Below are 23,638 nucleotides of genomic sequence, written 5' to 3'. Positions count from 1 at the left end.
TACACAAAAGTCAAACTTCGTCAACTCTTTCAACTTAAAGCTTCCAAAATGAGAATAATTCTTCCAAATATATTTCGAATCACCCGAAAACCAAAACCAACGATGCACTCAAGTCATAATACACTATATGAAGATATTCATGACCTCAAACCATCGATCTGAATGCAAATACTCGAAACGATCAGTCGGGTCATTACATAAACCAACTTTTTGAATTAACAATTAATGATGTTACGACCCAATTTTCACCATAGGTCGTGATGGCGCCCAACGATGTTGTTAGGCAAACCAACGGTGAACTTCCAACTGAATTATCCATTCTTAACTTTTAAAATTAAGAATTTCATTAAGTAAATGGAAGTAAATTTATAATAAACATGGAAAACATATGTTTCTTCTTACCAAGTCACAGAGTGCGAATAAAATACAAGCGAAGTAACAATAATGATATCAGGTACAACCGTGATCATCTACTATAACCCCCAAAATCTAGTGTCAGAAGTGCATGAGCAATCTAGTAAAATATACAAAACCACTATTGCTACTATCTGAAATAAAATAGATAGAAATGATAAACATGAAAATAAGAAAACTCTTGGTGCTGCAAATCGAAGCAAGGAGAGCAATTCACCACTAAGTCTCCAGGGTAGTGTGTCTACGCGCCCAAATGACCACCTAAAGTACCTGTTTCAGTACTTGCACAATTAGTGCAAAAGTGAAGTAAGAGTATGTAAATTAACGCATATCCAATATGTATCTAGTCTATCCTCAAAGAAGTAGTAACGAGGGGTCGACTTTGACACTTACTAGTGGTCAAACAATAAAGTACATAAAGTAGACAGGTATGGAACACAACAAGTAGCAACAAGACAGATAACTATCAATAATACTGCCGAGACAATTGGCCCGATCCTATCAGACCATAACCTGCCTCGAAGGTAAAAAATTAATTGATACCAATACCAAATCAAATCTCAAGTATACGCACGTGTCTGGTAAGGCAAATGATCCGATACAATAAGAATAGTGTTACATGATACTGTCGAGGCAAATGACTGGATCCCATAAAAGTAATTCACGACATTGCCGAGGCGAACAACCCGATCCCATAGGAGTAATTAACGATACTGCCGAGGCGATCGGCCCGATCCCATAAGAGTGAATCACGATACTACGGAGGTAACCCTGTAGTCATAGAACACCATCATCTTCGATAGTAACCTCCTTGGCATCACCTCGTAGACCGTCTCTCTAAGGACCAACAAGTACGGATCATCATACTGACGAGCCTTGATTGGCTCGAATAAAGAAGACTGAGCCACAACACATGCACGAACCCGGTTGGGCTATGAAATATCCAACCTCACAAGTCAGTTATGTAAGGACTGAATGTCCAAAGCCAATGGCCTCTCCTCTGCCGAAATGAATGCCAAACTACCCATACTCTCGGCCTTTCTACTCAAGCCATCCGCGACCACATTCGCCTTTCCCGGATAATAGAGGATGGTAATATCATAATCCTTCAGTAACTCAAGTCACATGCGCTACCTCAAATTAAGATCCCTCTACTTAAACAAATTCTACAAATTGCGGTGATTAGTGTAGACCACGCGCGACACTCCATAAAGATAATGCCTCAATATCTTAAGAACATGCACTATCACAGCCAACTCCAAATCGTGCACATGATAATTCTTCTCGTGGGGCTTTAACTAACGTTAAGCATATGCAATAACTCGCCCCTCATGCATCAATACATAACCAAACCAATGCGTGAAACGTCACAATACGCAGTAGACATTGTTGAACCGGAGGGCAAAACCAATAGTGGTGTTGTAATCAATGCAGTTTTGTGTTTCTGAAAGTGCGCCTCACAATCATCGGACCATATGAACTGAGCACCCTTCTGGGTAAATCTAGTCAAAGGAGCTTCAATAGACGAGAAACCCTCCACAAACTGACAATAATAACCTGCTAGCCCCAAGAAATTTCTGTTCTTGATCGTTGTGGTAGGACAAGGCCAACTCTGAACTACCTCAATCATCCTGGGGTCCATCTTAATATCCTCACCTGATACAACATGCCCCAAGAAAGCCAAATAATCTATCTAGAACTCGCACTTGGAGAACTTAGCATATAGCTTTTGTAAGGTCTGAAGCACTATCCTCAAATGCTGCTTGTTCTCCTCCATACTACACGAGTAGATCAATATGTCATCAATAAAAACAATGACAAATGAATCAAGATATGGCCTGAACACTTTGATTCATCAAATCATAAATGCCGCAAGGGCATTAGTTAAACCGAATGACATCACTAGGAACTCATAGTACCCATATCTAGTCCGGAAAGCCATCTTCGAAATATCTGAAGCACGAATCCTTAGCTAATGATATCCAGATGTCAAATCAATCTTCGAAAACACTCTAACACCCTGTAGCTGATCAAACAAATCATCAATGCGCGATAATAGGTACTTATTCTTGATGGCGACTTTGTTTAGCTGGCGGTAATCAATGCACATCCGCATACTCCCATCCTTCTTCTTCATAAATAATACCGGTGTACCCCAAGGCGACACACTCGACCTGGTGAATACCTTCTAGAGCAACTCCTGAAGCTTCTCCTTCAACTCTCTCAACTCCACTGGAGCTATGAGATAAGGCAAAATAGAGATAGGCTGAGTATCTCGTGTCAAATCAATGCCGAAATCGATGTCATGATTGGTGGCATTCCTGGTAAGTCAGCAAGAAATACAACGGAGACCTCCCGCACCATTGACACCGAATCTATCATGGGAGTCTGCATAATAGTAACTCGAACAAAGGCCAAATAGGCCATATAACCCTTCTCGGCCATATGTCGAGCCTTCAAGAAAGAAATAACTCGACTGGATGTACAATAGATGAACCTTCGAAAATGGCATGGTACGAAGACAACCAGTCCATGCCCAGGATAACATCGTAGTCAATCATATCGAGCAATAGAAGATTCTATCTGGTCTCATATCCAAAAATAGTCACTACATAGGACCGGTAAACCCGATCCACAATAACAGAATCACATGATATCATGGACAGATATATAGGAATACCCAAGGACTCACAAGATATATACAGATAAGGAGCATATAGATAAGAGACATAGGAATAGGTAGACCCTAGATCAAATAGTATCGAAGCATCTCTACGACAGATATAAATAATACATGTGATCCCTGTGTCAGAGGCGGCTGCCTCTGGTATGGATGGGAAGGCATAGATCGCCACCTGACTTGCCTCAACCTCTAGGGCGATCCCTACCCACCTTTCATCCGCCTCTGGACGGACGGATGGGCAGTGCGGTAATCATGGGATGGTGGTCATGTTGCACTGCCTTACACCGAAGTCTGGGAAAAAACCACTTCATGTGGCCCAATTCCCTTACTCAAAACAACCTCTCTGAGTGGGAAACTGTTGACTCATAGTTTGACCCTGATAACCTGAATACCCACTGGAGGAACCCTAAATAGCTGGCGGATGTTCTGTACTCTTTGGAATAACCCTGAAGTAGTAACGCATTGGTGCACCCCGAGTAGGCTGTGGTGCTGAATGCATGGGCCTGCTAGGATGGCCCCTCATGATCTGACCCCTACCCCTAGACGGGGCACCATTGAATCTACCAAAATGCGGAGGCCGCTTATCCCTTGACATGAACTCTTTGCTTTAGTTGCGAATAATATCGATCCTCTGAACTATCTCCATAACTTGGACTAATAGAGTCCCCATCTCTACCTTTTGGGCTATAGAAACCAGAATCTCAGGGTATAAACCTTTAATAAACCTCTGCACTCTCTCCGCATCTGCGGGGAGTATGATAGCTGCATGAAGAGATAAGTTAGTGAATCTCGTCTCGTAGTTGGTCACAGACATCTGACCCTGTCAGAGCTGCTCAAACTGACCTCGTATCTCCCCCTTTATGAAGGTGGAATATACTTCTCCAAAAATAGGTATGTGAACTGATCCCAAGTTAAGGGAGATGAACCGGCTGGCCTGCTCTAGAGATAAGACCGCCACCATCTACAGGCCTTCCATTGTAGCTGAAATATGGTGAAGTCTACCCCGTTGGACTCCACGATCCCCATATTATGCAGCCTCTCCCGACAACGGTCTATGAAATCCCGGGGGTCCTCTAATTTCTCCACTGCTAAAGACATGAGTATGAAGCCTAGTCTATTTGTCCAGTCGCTTCAGCTCCTCAATGGTCGCGGTTGATCTGGTCTCTTCCTGAACCGCTACAACCGGCTGAGCGCCGCCCCCAGGCAGTGCACCTAGGGTCTAATAAACGACAGCAGCGTCCCCGGAAGCATGAGCAGTAGGGGTCTATGCTCCCTCTCCCGCCTGAGATGTGGCCGAATCTGTTGGGAATAGTCCAGCCTGAGTCATATAATCCATGAACCGCGACATATGACCCATGACCTCCTGAAAGCCCGGTGCAGTCATAAAATCTATTGGGACCGGCTCAGCTACAGGTACCTCATCCTACTCCTCAATAATAGGATCCTCCACCAGATCCACTTGTGGTACTACTAGGACAACTTGATAAGTATATATTATGTATGTTTTTAGGTATATATTATATTAAATAAATAAATACTTTATTTATAGATATGACTTTTTGTTCAATAACTGTACAAATTATTAATAAATATTGCAGGAAAAGAAAATAAAAGAAAAAGAGAAGAAAGAAGAGTGTTCAAGCAAAGACATCAAAAAGGCCATGAATGGCATCCCCAATCCAAGGATGTCATCCTCAATTCTAAGAATGTCATCCGTGGAAAGAGTTGAGAAGTGGAAGAAATTAATTCAAGAGCTAGGGATGTCATCCCCAATCCAAGGATGACAAGCATGACTTTTCAGTGGAAAAAACCATTCATGCGCAGAGAACACCAACTTTAATATTGGCTTTGTTTTATCCTTAAAAATTATTTCTTTTATCGTAGGAATAGTACTTTTCTTGTTTATCTTTTCTCCATAATGGAGTAATTTTCTTTGGTTGGGATACTAGATGAAGCTATAAAAGTGTTATAATAATTATCTTAATTTTATTATCTTCATATGTTGAGATGTTCTCTTTATCATCTTTATACACCAAGGTATTTGATATTGATTATATCTATTATCTGATATAATTATATACACTTACCAAAATCTTTATCTTGTTAATTATTTCTTACTTGGGAGAAGAGAAAGATTTAAACAAGTTTATAGATTTAGAAAAGGCTAATCGAAAGAGGCTTTTTTCTCACTTGGTGCACTCAACTAAAATAATTCTTGCTTGAAGCTATTACTTTAATTGGTTAACTACACTAATCGAAAGAGGTGTTATTAGTCAATTATTATTTAATATCACTAACTGTCAATAAATTGATAACACTAAGCACGAGCGATGCTATTTGATCTTATTATAATGGTTTTATCTTGCTAATTCAAAGTATTCCAACCTCTATTTTTATTTTCAAAAAAACCAAAAATATTTATTGCTTTTATTTTACATTCTTAAGAACAACTCCTTTCACCAATTTAATTCTCTCAAATATTGATAAAGACAATACAAATCTGTAGCCTAGGTGGTTCAATCTCTGTGGGACGATATCGTAAACTTTACTATAATTTGACAGAGTACGAACAGAAAAAGCATATACGCCCAGAGCTCGTTAAATTTTTGGTGTCGTTGCCGGGGATTGGTAAACATCTACTTCAGATTAATTGTCTTACTACTACTTTGAGATTTATTTTTCTTTAGCTTCAAGTCTTTTGTTTTCTAGTGCCTGACAAGTACTAGGGAGCAATACCATACCAAAAAAAAAGGACCCTGAAGGTCAACTCATTCCTCGTACTTTCAAATAAATTTCGATCAATCAAGTAAACTGCTTGTTGAGTTGGTAGAAGAATACTGTTAGAAGGCCATCGTATGTGACTATTGTGGAGGCAACCACCAAAGCTTTGAATTCCAAACAAGTAACACATTCTCCTATGCGGATTCTAGGAGAATGAATGACCTTGAACAATTAATAAATAAAATCAGTCAAAGGTCCATTACTTGTGAATATTGTGGTGGAAGTTACCTTACTCATGAATGCCAACTCGGCAATTCCTATTCTTTTGCTTTATCGAATGAACAATCTAATATTGTTTCTAGTTTTTGCATGCTTACTGATTCTAGTGAATATGACTGCAATCCGGAGTGCAATCAATATTCACAAAAGAATCAAAATATTGAGAGTCAATCGCCTCAAGAGGAGAATGTAAACTTGAAAAAAGCTGTGCATAATTTCATAGAAAATACCGATAAAAAATATACACAGAATCATAAAGCCATTACGGATCTAACAATGAAAGTAAATCAATTAGTAAGTATGGCAATCTCCTTGAATTTTTGTGGTGAGCTTTTAAATGAAACTGCATCTTGTGAGGATAGACCAATTGATCAAAAAATTGAGCTTTGTGAGAAAGTACCTACCACTCATGGTGAATATCCTGATCCAATCGAGAAGGCTGGCAATAAATGTTTGGTTGAAAATAATTCAATAGGCGATGAGTTCTTACTCCAATTTTCTTATTCACTTATTTTTCAGAGAGGTTAGCTGAAATTTACATTCATGAGATTCTCCGTGTAATGACCTAACCGGTCATTTTAACTTTTAGAAACCCGTTTCCTAAAATAAAATTCACCGAACATGATTATATTAATTTATAACTTGCGGGGATGGTTGGTTCGGGATTTGGAAGTGTTTGAGTTGAAACCGGAACACTTGGTTCCTTAAGTTAGCTTTAAATGGACAAGTTTGACTTCGGTCAACATTTTGAGAAAACGACCTCGGAATCGGGATTTGACGGTTCCAATATATTCGTATGATGATTTTGGACTTGGGAGTATGTACGAATCGGGTTTTGGATAACCTGGGAGCGTTTTGACGCTTATTAGTAAAAATCAACTATTTGAAGGTTTAAAATTCTTTAAATTTGGTTTGGGGTAGCCTATGCTTACTGGACCAGTTGCTCCACCAGTAGTCCGACCACCAAGGGGTGGAGGGCAGATGGGTAGGGGTCGTCCTAGAGGTGGAGGTCAGCCAGGCAGAGGCCTGCCAGTTGGCGCTCCAGCTCGATTCTATGCTTTTTCGGCTAGACCAGATGCAAAGGCCTCAGATGCTGTGATTACAGGTATTATTTTTGTTTGCGGAAAAGATGCCTCAGTATTATTTGATCCATATTCCACGTATTCATGTGTGTCGTCTCTATTTGCTCCATTCCTGGGTATTTCTTGTGAGTCCTTGTGTACTCCTGTTTATGTGTCCACTCCTGTAGGCGATTCTATTATTGTGAATCGGGTCGACCGGTCTTGTATTATTACATTCTGTGGTTATGAAACTAGAGCAGATCTCTTATTGCTCGAGATGATCGATTTTGAAATTATTCTGGGTATGGACTGGTTATCTCCATATCATGTTATTCTAGATTGTCATGCCAAAACTATTACCTTGGCTATTCCATCTTGGCCTAGGCTGGAGTGGAAGGGTTCGTCGGTTAGTTCATTTAATCGGGTTATTTCTTTTATAGAGGCTCAACACATGGTTGAGAAGGGTTGTTTGGCTTATCTAGCTTATGTTCGGGATACTACTGCAGAGACTCCGGCTATTGATTCAGTGCCGGTAGTTCGGGAGTTCTCCGATGTATTTTCTTCAGATCTTCCAGGTATGCCACCTGATCGTGATATTGATATTTGTATTGACTTGGCTCCAGATACCCAGCCTATATCTATCCCACCGTATCGCATGGCTCCAAAAGAATTGAAAGAACAACTTGAAGAGTTACTAGCCAAAGGGTTCGTCAGATCGAGTGTATCGCCTTGGGGTGCACCAGTATTATTTGTGAAAAAGAAGGATGGAATAATGCGGATGCGTATTGATTATCGCCAATTGAACAAAGTCACTATTAAGAACAAGTACCTATTGCCGCGTATTGATGACCTATTTGGCCAGTTGCAGGGTGCTAGGGTATTCTGTAAGATCGACTTGAGGTCGGGGTATCATCAGTTGAAGATTCGAGATTCGGATGTTCCGAAAATTGCTTTCCGTACTAGATATGGTCATTATGAGTTTCTGGTAATGTCTTTCGATTTAACTAATGCCCCGACATCGTTTATGGATCTGATGAACAGGGTATTCAGGCCATATATTGATTCGTTTGTCATTGTCTTCATTGATGACATTTTGATCTACTCGCGCAACAAGGAGGAACATGAGCAGCATATGAAAGTAGTGCTTCAAACATTGCAGGAACAAAGCTATATGCTAAGTTCTCTAAATGTGAGTTTTGGCTAGAGTATGTAGCATTTTTGGGACATATTGTGACGGGTGAAGGTATTAAAGTTGATCCCAAAAAGATTGAGGCAGTTCAGAATTGGCATCGTCCCACTTCGGTGACTGAGATCAGGAGTTTTCTGGGTTTAGCAGGTTATTATCGTCGGCTCGTGGAGGGAGTTTTATCTATTGCAGCACCTTTGACCAAATTAAACCAGAAGGGTGCTCCGTTCCGATGGTCTAATGATTGTGAGGTGAGATTTCAGAAGCTCAAGACAACATTGACTACAACACCAGTGTTAGTGTTACCTTCTGGTTCGGAGATGTATACAGTGTACTACGACACTTCACGCGTTGGTTTGGGTTGTGTATTGATGCAGGAGGGATGAGTTATTGCATATGCTTCACGTCAATTAAAAATCCACGAGCAGAATTATCCGATACATGATTTGGAGTTAGCTGCGATTGTTCATGCCCTTAAGATTTGGAGGCATTATCTTTATGGGGTGTCCTGTGAAGTTTATACTGATCATCACAGTTTGCAGCATTTGTCCAAGCAGAGGTACCTAAATTTGAGGCAGCACAGATGGCTGGAATTATTAAAAGATTATGATATTACTATCCTATATCATCCAAGTAAAGCAAATGTAGTTGCAGATGCCTTAAGTAGAAAGGCCGAGAGCATGGGTAGTTTGGCTTTCATTTCAGCAGAAGAAAGGCCATTAGCTTTGGATATCCAGTCCTTGGCCAACAGACTTGTGCGGTTAGATATTTCAGAGCCCAGCCGAGTTCTTGCATGTGTCGTAGCTCAATCTTCACTATTTGAGCAGATCAAGGCTCGCCAGTATGATGATCCACACTTAATGGTTCTTCGAGAAACGGTACTACGAGGTGGTGCCAAGGAAGTTACTATTGGTGCAGATGGTGTTCTGCGACTCCAGGATCGTCTGTGTGCTCCTAATGTGGATGAACTAAGGAAAACGATCCTGGAGGACATAGTTGAGTATGTAGCTAGGTGTCTAAATTGCCAGCAAGTTAAATATGAGCACCAGAGGCCAGATGGCCTACTTCAACAGATGACTATACCATAGTGGAAATGGGAACGAATTACTATGAACTTTGTAGTTGGGTTGCCGCGGACCTTGAGGAAGTTTGATGCAGTTTGGGTGATTGTTGACAGGTTGACCAAGTCGGCACATTTTATTCCTGTTATGACTACGTATACTTCAGAGAGGTTGGCCCAGATTTATATTCAGGAGATAGTTCGGTTGCACGGTGTGCCAATTTCCATCATATTAGATAGAGGCCCTCAGTTTACTTCACATTTCTGGAGAGCAGTGCAGCGTGAGTTGGGGACCCGTGTAGAGCTCAGCACAGCCTTTCATCCGCAGACCGACGAGCAATCAGAGCGGACAGTTCAGATTTTGGAGGATATGCTCAGGGCATGTGTGATTGACTTTGGAGGTCAGTGGGATCGTTTTCTGCCTTTGGCCAAGTTTGCTTATAATAACAGTTACCAATCCAGCATCGAGATGGCTCCATTTGAGGCTTTATATGGTCGTCGATGTCGTTCACCTATCGGATGGTTTGAGCCCGGTGAGACTAAGTTATATGGTACTGATTTGGTAATGGATGCCTTGGAAAAGGTAAAGTTGATTCAGGAGCGACTTCGTACAGCACAGTCCAGACAGAAGAGTTACGCGGATCAGAAAGCGCGTGATTTATCCTTTATGGTAGGTGAAAAAGTTCTCTTGAAGGTTTCGCCGATGAAGGGAATTATGAGATTCGGGAAGAAGGGCAAGTTGAGCCCAAGGTTTATAGGCCCATTTGAGGTGTTGAGATGAGTTGGGGAAGTTGATTATGAGCTTGCATTGCCTCCCAGTCTATCGGGAGTTCATCCGATTTTTCATGTATCTATGCTCCGAGAGTATCATGCTGACCTATCACATGTGTTGGACTTCAGCACAATTCAGCTAGATAAGAGTTTGGGTTATGAAGAAGAGCCATTTTCCATTGTTTATAAAAAAGTTCGTCAATTGAGGTCGAAGAGGATATCTACAGTAAAAGTCCAATGGAGGGGCCAACCAGTCGAGGAAGCAACTTGGGAAGTCGAGGAGGACATGCGGACACTTATTTAACACTCCAGGTATTATTCTAAACCCGTTCGAGGACGAACGTTTGTTTAAGAGGTGGAGAATGTAATAACCCAACCGGTCATTTTAACTTTTAGAAACGCGTTCCCTAAAATAAAACTCTCCGAACATGCTTTTATTAATTTATGACTTGCGGGGATGGTTGGTTCGGGATTTGGAAGTGTTTGGGTTGAAACTGGAACACTTGGTTCCTTAAGTTAGCTTTAAATGGACAAGTTTGACTTCGGTCAACATTTTGAGAAAACGACTCTGGAATCGGGATTTGACGGTTCCAATATGTTCGTATGATAATTTTGGACTTGGGCGTATGTCCGAATCGAGTTTTGGATAACCCGGGAGCGTTTTGACGCTTAATAGTAAAAATCAACTATTTGAAGGTTTAAAATTCTTTAAATTTGGTTTGGGGTAGGTTTTTGAGTAATTGAAGTCCGTTTGGAATTCCGAGTTCGGGAATAGTTCCGTAGAGTGATTTAAGACTTGCACATAAAATTTCGTGTCATTCCGAGTAGTTTAAGTATATTTCGGCGCATTGGAAGTAAATTGAAGAACTTGGAATTCTTAAGTTTGAATCAATTTGGTTTGAGGTGTGATTCATAGATTTGATGTTGTTTTATGCGTTTCGTGAGTTCGAGCGAGTCCGTTTTATGATTTCAACCCTGTTGGTATGTTCGGGCGGGGCTCCGGGGACCCCGAGTGTTAACTGAACGAGGCTCGGATCAATTTTGGAATTTTGAAGAAGAGCTAAAGCTTCCAGTTTCTAGTATGATCGCACCTGCACATGGTCAGCCGCAGGTGCGAGCCACCAGCCGCAGGTGCGAAGGGGAGGATTTGCTCGGCCATCGCAGATGCGAAGAAATGGGCACAGAAGCGGATGCGCAGGTGCGGTCCTTTGGGCGTAGGTGCGGAGCCAGTCCAAGAGGAGAAATCTCGCTCCTGCGAGGCTTTTCCGCAGGTGCGAAAGCTGTAGGTGCGAACACCTTCCGCAGGTGCGAAAAATCTGTCTGGGCAGAAACTTAAAACGGACGAAGCTCAGTCCATTTTTATTCGTTTTTCTTCCATGTTTGGGCGATTTCAGAGCTTTTTAAGAGGAGATTTCAACTAGCAATTTGGAGGTAAGTTAATTATACACCCCTTGAGTTAAATACATAGATTATGAGTAGATTATAACTAGTAAATCTTAGAAATCAAGGGTTAGGTGAAAAACCTAGATTTTTATAGAAATGAGATTTTAACCACGAAAATAGTTATGGAATTGGGTAGAAATTATATATTTGAGTTCTTGAGATTATGGGTAACGTTTTCATCCAAAAATTTTCAAAATCCGGGCACGTGGGCCTAGGGTGAATTTTAGGAATTTTACCATTTTGAATAGGGTAATTTATTTAATAGAAGAATTTCGAATTATTGAACATATATTAATCATTTTATATAACTTTTGGATAGTTTCAGATTTTTCGGCATTGAATCGAGAATTTTACGCGATGCGATAATCGAAAAGTGGACTTCGAGACGAGGTAAGTCTGTTGTCTAATCTTGTGAGGGGAAAATTACCCCATAGGGATTAAATTAAATAATTTTTGATAATTGCGGAGGTTACGTACGCACGAGGTGACGAGAGTCCGTGCGTAGCTACTATTAATGCTAAAGTCCGGGTAGTTTAGGACTCAAAGCATGAATTACTTGTGTAAATTGTATTCCTTATTTAATTAATATTATTTGATATATTTATATTTATATTGTAAATTGTTAGATAAAGATATTAAAGGATGGAAATATCAAAATATTAAAGGATGGAAAATTTATATGTTTGATTTTCTGTTTAAATCAATTAATTGTTAAAAGAAATTATTCTTTCTCCCTAATTTATCTCATAATAATTATACTCTCCTTTTGGAGGTACATAAGAAAATGTCCTCCTTTCTTGTGGAGCGTGCCGAACGCCTCGGCAGGATAGATGCATCTATGGATCGCACCGCACGTCCCTCGGCAGTGGACACGACATTCTTGATCGGGCCGTACGTCCTAGGCAGAAATCGTGCTTAATAATAATAATAATTACACGATACTTTAATAGCTTATTTCAGCTTGTGAAGCTAACTGATAAATTGGAAAATCCTTGAAATTTAATGAATTATTGTTCTTGCTTGTTAAATAATTAATTGTTATTCCTGAAAATGATATTTAATTCATAAATTGGAAATTATTCGAATTTAAGGAATTTAATTAATATATTGGGACTTGTTGCATTTGAAGAATTTTGATTATTTCCGTTGATTAAATAAATTATTATAAATTCTGTAAATTATGTTGATTTATATATCCTAGTTGTATTTCAATTATTATTATTGCCCATAGTGAGTGTCAAAGTCGGTCATCTCGTCTCTACCACTACGAGGTTAGGCTTGATACTTACTGGGTAGACGTTGTTTACGTACTCATACTACACTTGCTGCACTTTTTGTGCAGGAACTGAGGCAAGTACTAGTGGGGGGCCTATCGTCTTACACCCACGTTATCCAGGGTCAGCTGTTTCTCTGATCCGTTCTGCAGCTACTAGTGGCTCTCTTGTATTTTAATTCTGTCTATTTTTATTTCGGACAACATTTGAAGTTTTGTATAATCTACTAGATGCTCATACACTTGTGACAACAGGTCTTGGCACACACATTGGTAGAGTTTGGGTTTTATTATATTTTTCTTGATTTTAAATTTTATCAATGTATACTTAATTTATTAGTTGGGCGCCATCACGACTTATAGGTGAAATTGGGTCGTGACATCACCAATCACCACGAACGCGCAAACATTCCCGCGAACGCAATGCTCAAATCTCTATGAAAAAATTCCTTATACGCGAACGTGATATCCCCATCGCGAACGCGGAGATTAACCAGCCCCACTGACAATTTACACATCGCGATCGCGTTTACTCTCCCGCGATCGCATAACACAAATGAAACACCAGAAAACATCATGCCCAATATGGTCCGAAATCTGTCCAAAACTTACCCGAACCCCTTGGGACCCCGTCCGAGCATACCAACAAGTTTCAAAATATAATATGGACATACTCGAGGCCTCAAATCACACATAACAACATCAAAACTATGAATTGCACCTCAAATCCGACTTAATAAACTTTTGAACTTTCAACTTCTAAAACTCATGCCGAACCATATTAAATCAACTTGGAATGACCTCAAATTTTGGGATAGTACCGGAATGACCTTAATATTACCCTATTAAATCAACTCGGAATGAACTTAATATTACCCCATTAAGTAGATGGGGTAATATTAACATCTTCCTATGAACTATTTTCAAGAAAGTAAAAGCAAAACACACAAAATAAGCATAAGAAGTTACATCTCGTTACAGAACCGTTGTGGCGCGCAACCCGAACCAATCATATCAATCCACATAGGGGTACTCATTGAGCTATAATGCTCGGACTCACTGATCACATGTGCGTCAACATCAAATACGATTGAGTGCACCAATATAACTATGGGAAGATGATTAGGCACAAACAATATTGAGAAAGACAAGTACAACTGTGGTGCATTAAGAAAGTCATCATCACGAGGGCCATCTCGCCCGTAATGCCATAAGGCCTTAATGGAATTACAATATGCGTCCGAGTAATTATGTAACCCTCATAACCCATCATAGCATAAGAGATAAACACATAACATACATCAAGGTGTGAATAACATCTATTCCACCCGATGATATACCTATGCTAACAGCTGCGCAAGAGCAAGCTAATCCGATCTGATACAGAATACACATTCTCATTAGGCTCACAAATAATCCCTAAACCAAATTCCGATCAATCCCAAACAGGTAAATAACCTTCCAAAAGTCCATAGAAACCTTTCATAACACATTCCATCAATTATCCAATCCTCTACATTTCTTCACAATTCGCAACCAAGGAATAGTCTACCTACAAGGACATCCAGTATCTAAACCTCATGAATACCAGAATCTCCATATCCGATCTCAACACCGTTACTCAAATGGCTGATGCGTCACTCATACTCCATCGTCTTACAGCAAAATACCCATAAGTCAGCACACAATGCACCTGCTAATATGTGCACGCTCCTTTGGTGATATCAAATTGTGCCAACATCCTCTTAAACATATGAAATCGTCCGTGTCATCAAGAACTTATATCATTCCCTTCAAAACTAAACCTCAACCTTATACTTGCAACTTTCAACCCCACACGGCGCACTGCCACTAACATGCTGACTCGTGGAAATACGAAAATCTCACAATCAACTCTGAACCACAAGCAAGTTGAACACTTCATCAACCGAGAACCTTTCATTTAACTCAATCTAGGAGAACATTGCCACACACAATATATCTTCTATACCTGTGGAAAATATAAACTTCGAGCCGTGATTATAACCATGGTGAATTATTTGAAACTCATTAACACATAATCGAGTCATCAAAACTGATCTCCTTTAACTCAACCGAGTCTATAACGACCCGACCGGTTGTTTTGGGCATTTATGCTCATTTCTACTATTTGAACTCTTGAATAGCTTCATATGATATATTATGACTTGTGTGAATCGTCGGTTTTGGTTTTCAAGTGTTTCAGAATTAGTTCGTAAGAATGAATTACATGTTTGGAAGCTTTAAGCTAGAAGAGCTGACCAAGTATGACTTTTTAGTATTTGACCTCGAAATGAAGTTTTGATGGTTCTGTTAGGTTTGTATGGTGATTTCGGACTTAGGAGTGTGTCTCGATGTTTATTTTGAAGTCCGTAGTTGAATTTGGCTTGAAATGGCAAAAGTAAGAAATTGAAGGTTTGGAAGTTTGACCGAAAGTTGACTTTTATAATATCGAGTACAGATTGTGATTTCGGAAATTTCAGTAGCTTCGTTATGTCATTTATGACTTGTACGTAAAATTTGAGTTCATTCTAGGTTGATTTGATATGTTTCGGCGCGAATTGTGGAAGTTGAAAGTTCATTCTAGTTCGAATTGAGGTGCGATTCGCCGTTTCGATGTTGTTTTGTGTTATTTGAAGCCTCAAGTAGGTCCGTGTTATGTTATGAACCTTGTTTCTATATTCAGGCGGGGTCCCGGGTGGCCATGGTGAGTTTCGGATGAAAAACCGATCATCTTTGTTTCATGTTGCATTGTTGTAGGTATGCTGGTTCTGGTGTTTCCGTATCTACGAAAGAATGGGCACAGATGTGAGTCCGCAGATGCGGATAGTTGATCGCAGAAGTGCAAGTAGGCTTCATCGGGGAAGATCATAGAAGCAAAAATTGGAGCGCATCTGCGGCCCCGCTGAAGTGAGATTCTTGGGCATAAAAGCGAGATGGAGCGCAGAAGCGCATTTGGCTTCGCACATGCGGTTTCGCAGAAGCGGATGGAGATACATATGTGCGAAGGGTCGATTGGCTAGTGGAGTCCGCAGAAGCGGAGCTCGTGTCGCAGAAGCGGCTCTTGTGTCCGCAAAAGCCAAACCACTGGATAGATTACAAAACAGAGGGGTTCCGATATTTTTGTCATTTTTGACCTTTCAAGCACGATTTGGGACGATTTTACAGAGGGAATTCACGAGAAACTTGATGTAAGTTGATAGTAGGCTATAACTATGTAGTTTGGCCACTATTTGCACTCATTGGCTGCACTTCACTGATGTTTGAGCATTGAATGATAGTAAATTGCTCTGATTGAGTATTTTTATGCTTTGCAGGAGCAATTCTGGGCAACAATGAAGTTAAGGAGTGTTTTGAGATCATATGGAGCGTTGAAGGCCAAGTAAAGGCTTGTGGAGTAAATTGAGAGTTTGCTCGAGGATCGAAGGAGGTTAGGGCATTTAAAAAGAACAAAGAAGAGTGCAGAAAATCGCCAGGTGCGCGGCCGTGCACTGGGCCGCGCAAGTCAAGCAAAAACTGGCCAAAGTACGTGGCCAGATGCGTGGTCACCTGCCCAGGTGCGCGGCCGTGCACGTCCTTCCAGGAAAAATCATCCAGGGCTAAATTTATTATTTCAAAGGCAACTGCCCTTGACCTATATGAAGCCCAGATCACCCAAAAAGAGGGTATCTTGGGTTTTAGGAGAATTTTGAAGGCAAGAACAGGCAAGGAGCAAGACGGAAGATTCGAAAATGAGTTTTTATCTTTCTTTCTCCCTTTTTTATCATTGATGATGAATTCTTATGTTGTGATTGTTAAAACAATTATGAGTAGCTAAACTCTTTATTCTAGGGTTTGATGGAACATTTTGGAGGATGAAACTTTGTTCCGTTTAATATAAATTTGCCATTAAATTTTCCCTACGTGTTCAACTATGTGATTATTGTGGTTGATTGAAGGGCCCTCAATCGGCTATACCTATTTAGTGTGTATTACTTGAAAAAAGGGTACATATTTAGGTAGTTGTTGAACAACATCACTCCTAGCGTATATGAGGGATCAATACAGAGGGTTTAAAGGTGGGTTTTGGAATAACGAAACATTGGTGCGATTGTAGTGAGCGGTAAACGAGTGCTAGCTAGTGTAGTTCAGAAAAATACGTTTAGTAAATTGTTGTATTTGCTCGGAAGAGAATTACGACACCTAAAGTGCTCATGATTGGTAGAGAGTATCTAGGCGAATTTGTAGCAGCCGTAGCAGTGAGGATTCCGATAAGAGGGGAAATCGTAACTCTAGATCTTCCTAATCTTGTCTACAACAGTTGCTTTGTTAGTAATAAAATTATAGTTTTTAATTACCTTGTTAATTGTTAGTAAACACTCAAGTCATTATTCAATCTTGTTGGAAGTTGATTATTTGGATTCTTGCTGAACTAAAAGTTATGATTAGTACGTTAATTCCCTGTGGGATTCGACTCCGGACTTGTAAACCGGATTATATTTGTAACGACCACTTAGTCCTTTTTATAAGGCATAGTTGGGCGTGATCAATTTTTTGCGCCGTTGCCGGGGGATTTAACGGTGTTATTAATTGTAGCAAAAAGAAGTTATAGAATTCTTAGTGTAGTCAATTTTCTTCATCTTAAACTAAATACATTGAATTTCTAACATTTGTAGTCTTGGGTGTTATAGGTGCATGCCTATAAACTCCTCAAGAACTGGTGAATTGTTTGACGCATTATCGGATCCTGAGAAAGCTTTCAAGGCATTGAATCGTGCGAACAAGAAAGACAAACAACAACATAATTCAATAGAACAAATCGAATCAGAAATGGATGATGGAATAGAAAATCCAAACAACAACAAAAACAATGCGAATAAACCAAACAATCAGGGTGTGGTGCCTTCTGTACCAGAAGAAGCCATATATGATTGGGCATAACCCACCGCAAAAAATCTGGCAACCCCAATTGCAGTCCCTCAGATACAAGCGGAGTCATTCCAAATCACGAACAACATGCTACATTTGTTGCAGAACAAGGGGTTGTTCTCAGGGTCTTACATTGAAGATCCTCAGTAGCATTTGAAAATTTTCCTCTCGATATATGTCACGCAAAGGCAACCAAATGTGACACCGGAAATAATAAGGCTGTTGTTGTTTCCATTCTCGGTGACTGGAGAGGCTCAGACTTGGCTCAATTCACTCCCCATAAATTCCATCACTACTTGGGAGGAATTAGTCAAGTAATTTTTGAACAAGTTCTACCTACCTAATAAGACTGCCAAACAAGTTGACGAGATATTGCGCTTAAGACAGAGACCAGCAGAGACACTACAAGAAACGTGGGAGAGGTTTAAAGGTATGCTAGTTAAGTGTCCTCATCATGGCATTCCAGATCAGATGTTGGGGCAAAGGTTCTACATGATATTGGAAGACAGCTTGAAGGCCAATGTTGATGCTTCAGCAGGAGGAGCATTTTTTAGCAAATCATTCAGAGAATGCAAGATTTTACTTGATAAAATGGCTCAGAACTCAGAATGGATGACAAGAGACTCTACGATGACTCATGTTGTTCACTCAGTGGCTTTGGATCCAAACAACTGCATAGCTGAAAATATGGCCACTCTTATGATGCAAATGAGTATCCTCACCAAAACGATTGATGAATCAGGCCAGAAGCAGCAAGTACACATAGTTGACACGAGTAATGGGGGTTTATGTACACCAATCATCAACCAACCATATGTATGCTCGTGGAGTGCGGAAGGTGACAACTAGAACTATCAGGAGAATATGAACTATGTGGCCAACTATGGAGGACAACGACAAGGTGGTCAGAATTGGGGGCAGCAGAATCAGCAGTATAGACCAGCACAACAACAGTATAATAATGGTAACAATCCTGGAGCTATGAGACCACAGGGTCAAGTTGTGCCTTACCAAAGGCAACAGGGCTACAATCAGCAAAATCAGCAACTAGCTTATCAACAGCCTCAACAATAACAGATAGTGAGACAAGATGATGGGTTGTCCGAAATTAAAGGAATTCCGCAACAACTGATTCGGTCCAATGGAAAAATGCAAGAGAAGGTCGAAGCACATGACTTAGCGATAAAAGGCATTGAGATTCAATTAGGGCAGTTATCCATGGCTCTGAATATTCGTCCTCAAGGGACGTTGCCCGCAGACACGCATGTCAACCCAAAAGAGCAGGGCCCGAAGCAGCTTATGGCGGTGAGTCTAAGAAATGGTAGAGATCTTGATCTAGAGCAAGAAATTTCTCGCAAAATCCAACCAACCGAAACACTTGTGCCAATACCAATTGATGTAGATGATTCAATAGGGTTGATAGAGGTGACGGTACAACATGTACCAGCTGAATCAAGCAAAGAAAAAGAGGTTGGGAAGGAAACTGAGTTAGTGCAAGAGAAGGCAATAGAAACAGTGCTTGAACAAGTTCAAACTTAAATGACAGGAAAGAAGCGGCCTCCAGCACCATTCCCCTAGAGATTGGCCAAATATCAGAAAGATGAGCAGTATAAGAAATTCATGGAGATGTTGAAGCAAATCCAAGTGAACATTCCATTGATTGACGCCTTGAAGGAAATGCCTGGTTATGCTAAAATGATGAAGGACTTGATGTCTCGTAAGTTTGACTTTCAAGACCTGGCCACGGTTACACTGACCCAGACATGTAGCGCGGTTGTGACGAAACCCATAGATGAGAAGCTGTCTAACCAGGGAATTTCAAAATTCCATGCACAATAGGCAACTATGCTTTTGCTAAGGCACTTTGTGATTTTGGGGCGAGCATAAACCTGATGCCCCTGGCTATTTATAAAAGGTTAGGCATTGGAAGAGCAAGATCCACATCTATGTTACTACAGCTAGCCGATCGAACAGTGAAGAGGCCCTATGGTATACTTGATGATGTGCTGGTGCAGGTTGGAAAGTTCGTGTTTCCGGCAGATTTTGTCATTCTAGACTGTCGGGTTGAGGAGGAAATTCCCATAATTTTGGGAAGGACATTCTTGGCCAATGGGAGATCTCTAATTGATTGTGAAACGGGGGAGCTAAATATGAGACTGAACGATGAAGAGATAGCATTCAATGTGCAAAAATATATGCGGCGACCCAGTGAGTTTGCTAACTGCTCTCTGATAGAGGCTGTGGATGTGATTTTGGAGGAGGGAGATGAAACTCTGAACGCAAAAGACCCTCTAGCAGCCTGCCTCATGAACTTAGAAGAAATGGATGGTGAGGACTTGGCAGAGTGGGTTTTGGCACTTGAAGGGCCAGGGTACTGGAAAAGAGAGCTCGAATTCGAGCCCTTACACTTAGAAGAAAGAAAAACACCTCCATCTAAGCCATCAATTGAGGAGCCACCACAGTTGGAGCTAAAACCGTTACCGTCTCACCTTAGGTATGCCTTCTTGGGACCTAAATCCACTTTACATGTTATTATCTCATCCAGTTTGTTAGATGTGCAGGCAGAACAACTTTTGCAGGTGTTAATGGAATGCAAGACTGCAATTGGCTGGACCATTGCAGATATCAAGGGGATCAGCCTGGCATTTTGTATGCATGAGATTCTACTGGAATATGGGCACAAACTTTCCAGAGAACATCAAAGAAGGTTGAACCCTAACATGAAAGAAGTGGTGAAGAAAGAAGTGATCAAGTGGTTAGATACAGGAATCATCTTCCCCATCTCTGATAGTAACTGGGTCAGTCCAGTTCAGTGTGTGCCAAAGAAGGGTGGAATGACTGTAGTGCAAAATGAGAATAATGAGTTGATCTCAACTCGTACAGTCACGGGTTGGCGAATTTGCATGGATTACAGAAAACTGAACACGGCCACCCGGAAAGACCATTTTCCCCTGCCATTCATTGACCAAATGTAGGATAGATTGGCAGGGAGGTCTCACTTCTTCTTTTTGGATGGATATTCTGGGTACAATCATATTTCAATAGCCCCTGAGGATAGAGAGAAAACGTCATTTACTTGTTCGTATGGCATCTTTGCCTTTTGGAGGATGCCGTTTGGCCTATGCAATGCACCGTCCACCTTTCAGAGATGTATGTTAGCCATTTTCACTGATATGGTTGAAGTTATTATGGAAGTCTTTATGGATGATTTTTCAGTGGTGGGGGATTCATTCGAAGACTGGGAGAAGTGCCATTTTATGGTACAAAAAGGTATATTGTTGGGACATCGAGTGTCAAGTAAGGGTATTGAGGTCGACCATGCTAAGGTTGACGTGATTGAGAAGTTTCCATCACCCACTTCGGTCAAGGAAGTAAGAGGTTTCTTTGGGCACGCCGGTTTCTACAGGCGATTTATAAAGGATTTCTCTAAAATTGCTAACCCATTATGTAAAATCCTTGAAAAGGATCACTCCTTTGTGTTTTTTGATGACTGCAGGTTAGCATTTGAGGAACTAAAGAAGAGACTGGTGACTGCACCAATCATCGTTTCACCCAACTATGAGCAACTGTTCGAGCTCAAGTGTGATACGAGTGACTATGCTATAGGAGCAGTTCTGGGGCAGCTAAAGGACAAAATGGTGCACCCAATTTATTATGCAAGCAGAACGCTAAGCGGTGCAGAACTCAATTATTCTGTGACTGAGAAAGAGATGTTGGTTGTGGTATTTGCATTCGACAAATTCAGGTCTTATTTGATTGGTTCAAAAGTGATTGTTTATACTGACCATGCAACACTTAGGTACCTGATAGCAAAGAAGGAGTCAAAGCCACGTTTGATCTGTTGGGTTCTTTTGCTACAAGAATTTGATTTGGAGATCCGCGATAGGAAAGGGTCAGAGAACCAAGTGACAGACCAACTTTCAAGGTTGGAGGGAGCTGAAAAGAAAGTAGAGGTAGAAGATATAACTGAGATATTCCTGGATGAACAATTACTAGCAGTGGCAATAGAGGAGGTGCCATGGTATGCAGACATTGCAAACTACCTGGCGAGCGGTATTGTCCCCTATGACCTTTCCTCTATCCAAAAGAAAAAGTTCTTTCATGACTTTCACATGTATTATTGGGATGAGCCTTATCTGTTCATGATTTGTGTTGATAACATGATCCGGAGATGTATCCCCGAGATAGACCAATCTTCTATTTTGTAGGCTTGTCACGCGTCACCATATGGTGGCCATTTCGGGGGAGTAAGGAAAACTGCGAAAGTGCTGGAGTCGGGCTTCTACTGGCCAACATTGTTCAAAGATGCACACTTATGGGTGAAGGGTTGTGATGAATGCCAACGAACCGGGAATATTTCCCGCCGACATGAGATGCCTATGAACCCAATTCAGGAAGTAGAAGTGTTTGACGTATGGGGAATCGATTTCATGGGGCCTTTCGTCATCTCATATGGCAACAAGTATATACTCGTAGCGGTGGACTACGTGTCAAAATGGGTGGAGGCTGCAAAGCTCCCTACAAATGATGCAAATGGGGTAATTGATTTTTTGAGAAAGAATATATTCACCCAATTTGGCACCCAAGGGCAATAATTAGTGATGGAGGCACTCACTTCTGTAATCACGCCTTTGCCAAGTTGTTAGAAAAGTATGGTGTACGCCACAAGGTTTCCACCTCATATCATCCACAAATGAGTGGGCAAGTGGGAGTTTCGAATAGAGAGATAAAGAACATTTTGACAAAGACTATGAATGCTACACGAACAGATTGCGCGAGAAAGTTAGATGATGCACTCTAGGCATAACATATCGCTTTCAAAACTCCGATTGGCATGTCACCGTACAAATTGGTGTTTGGGAAAGCGTGTCACTTACCAGTGGAGTTAGAGCATAGAGCCTTGTGGGCATTGAGGCAGTTGAATCTTGACATAGAAGAGGCGGGTACAAGTAGAGTCACTGAGTTGCACGAGTTTGATGAGTTTTGCTACCGGGCTTTTGAGAGCACAAGACTATATAAGGAGAGAATGAAGATGATGCACGACAAAAATATTATTGAGCAGAACTTTAAACCTGGAGATATGATATTGCTGTACAATTCAAGATTGAGGTTGTTTCCAGGCAAGTTGAAGTCAAGATGGTCGGGACCATTTCGTGTGGTAAAGACACATCCAACTGGAGCCGTCGAGATTACATCGAAAGATGGCTCCCGTAAGTTCAAAGTTAATGGACAAAGGCTAAAACATTACGAGGGCATGGTTGAGGAAGACAAAATGATCTCGACCGTGAACTTGAAAGATCCCTGATAAGGGATAACCCGTGCGACGTTAAATCAGGCGCTTCTTATGAGGCAACCCATGGGTTAGTTGTAATTTGTCGTGCCACGATGTTAAATCAAGCTCTACTAGGGAGGCAACCCAATATTTGTTTTTATGGGTTTTCGTTAATTTTCATGTTTGATTTTGAATTGTGGAAGTATTGACAAGTTTATCAATGTGCAGGGATGAATGTGTGCAGGCTGGAATGATTCCGGTGAAGAAATCAATTTGAAGAGGGGATAAAAGTGGCATAAGTCGAGAAGTTGATGCTTCAAACGTGCGCGGACGCGCACTGACCGAGCATATGGCCGCGCATATTTGGACCTTAACTACCACACATGCGCGGCCGTGCACTGACTGCGCATCTGGCCGCGCATTTTTGGACCTTCACTTCCACACGCGCCATGTTGTAGGGTATTTAATTAGTTTATTTTATTTTATATTATTTTTTCTTTTCTTTCTTCTTTCTTTGTTTTTCTTTTAATATACACGACCCCCCCCCCC

Source organism: Nicotiana tabacum, chromosome 15, assembly GCF_000715075.1.
Source record: "Nicotiana tabacum cultivar K326 chromosome 15, ASM71507v2, whole genome shotgun sequence".
Classification (NCBI taxonomy): Eukaryota; Viridiplantae; Streptophyta; class Magnoliopsida; order Solanales; family Solanaceae; genus Nicotiana; species Nicotiana tabacum.
This window is presented reverse-complemented; position numbering follows the sequence as displayed.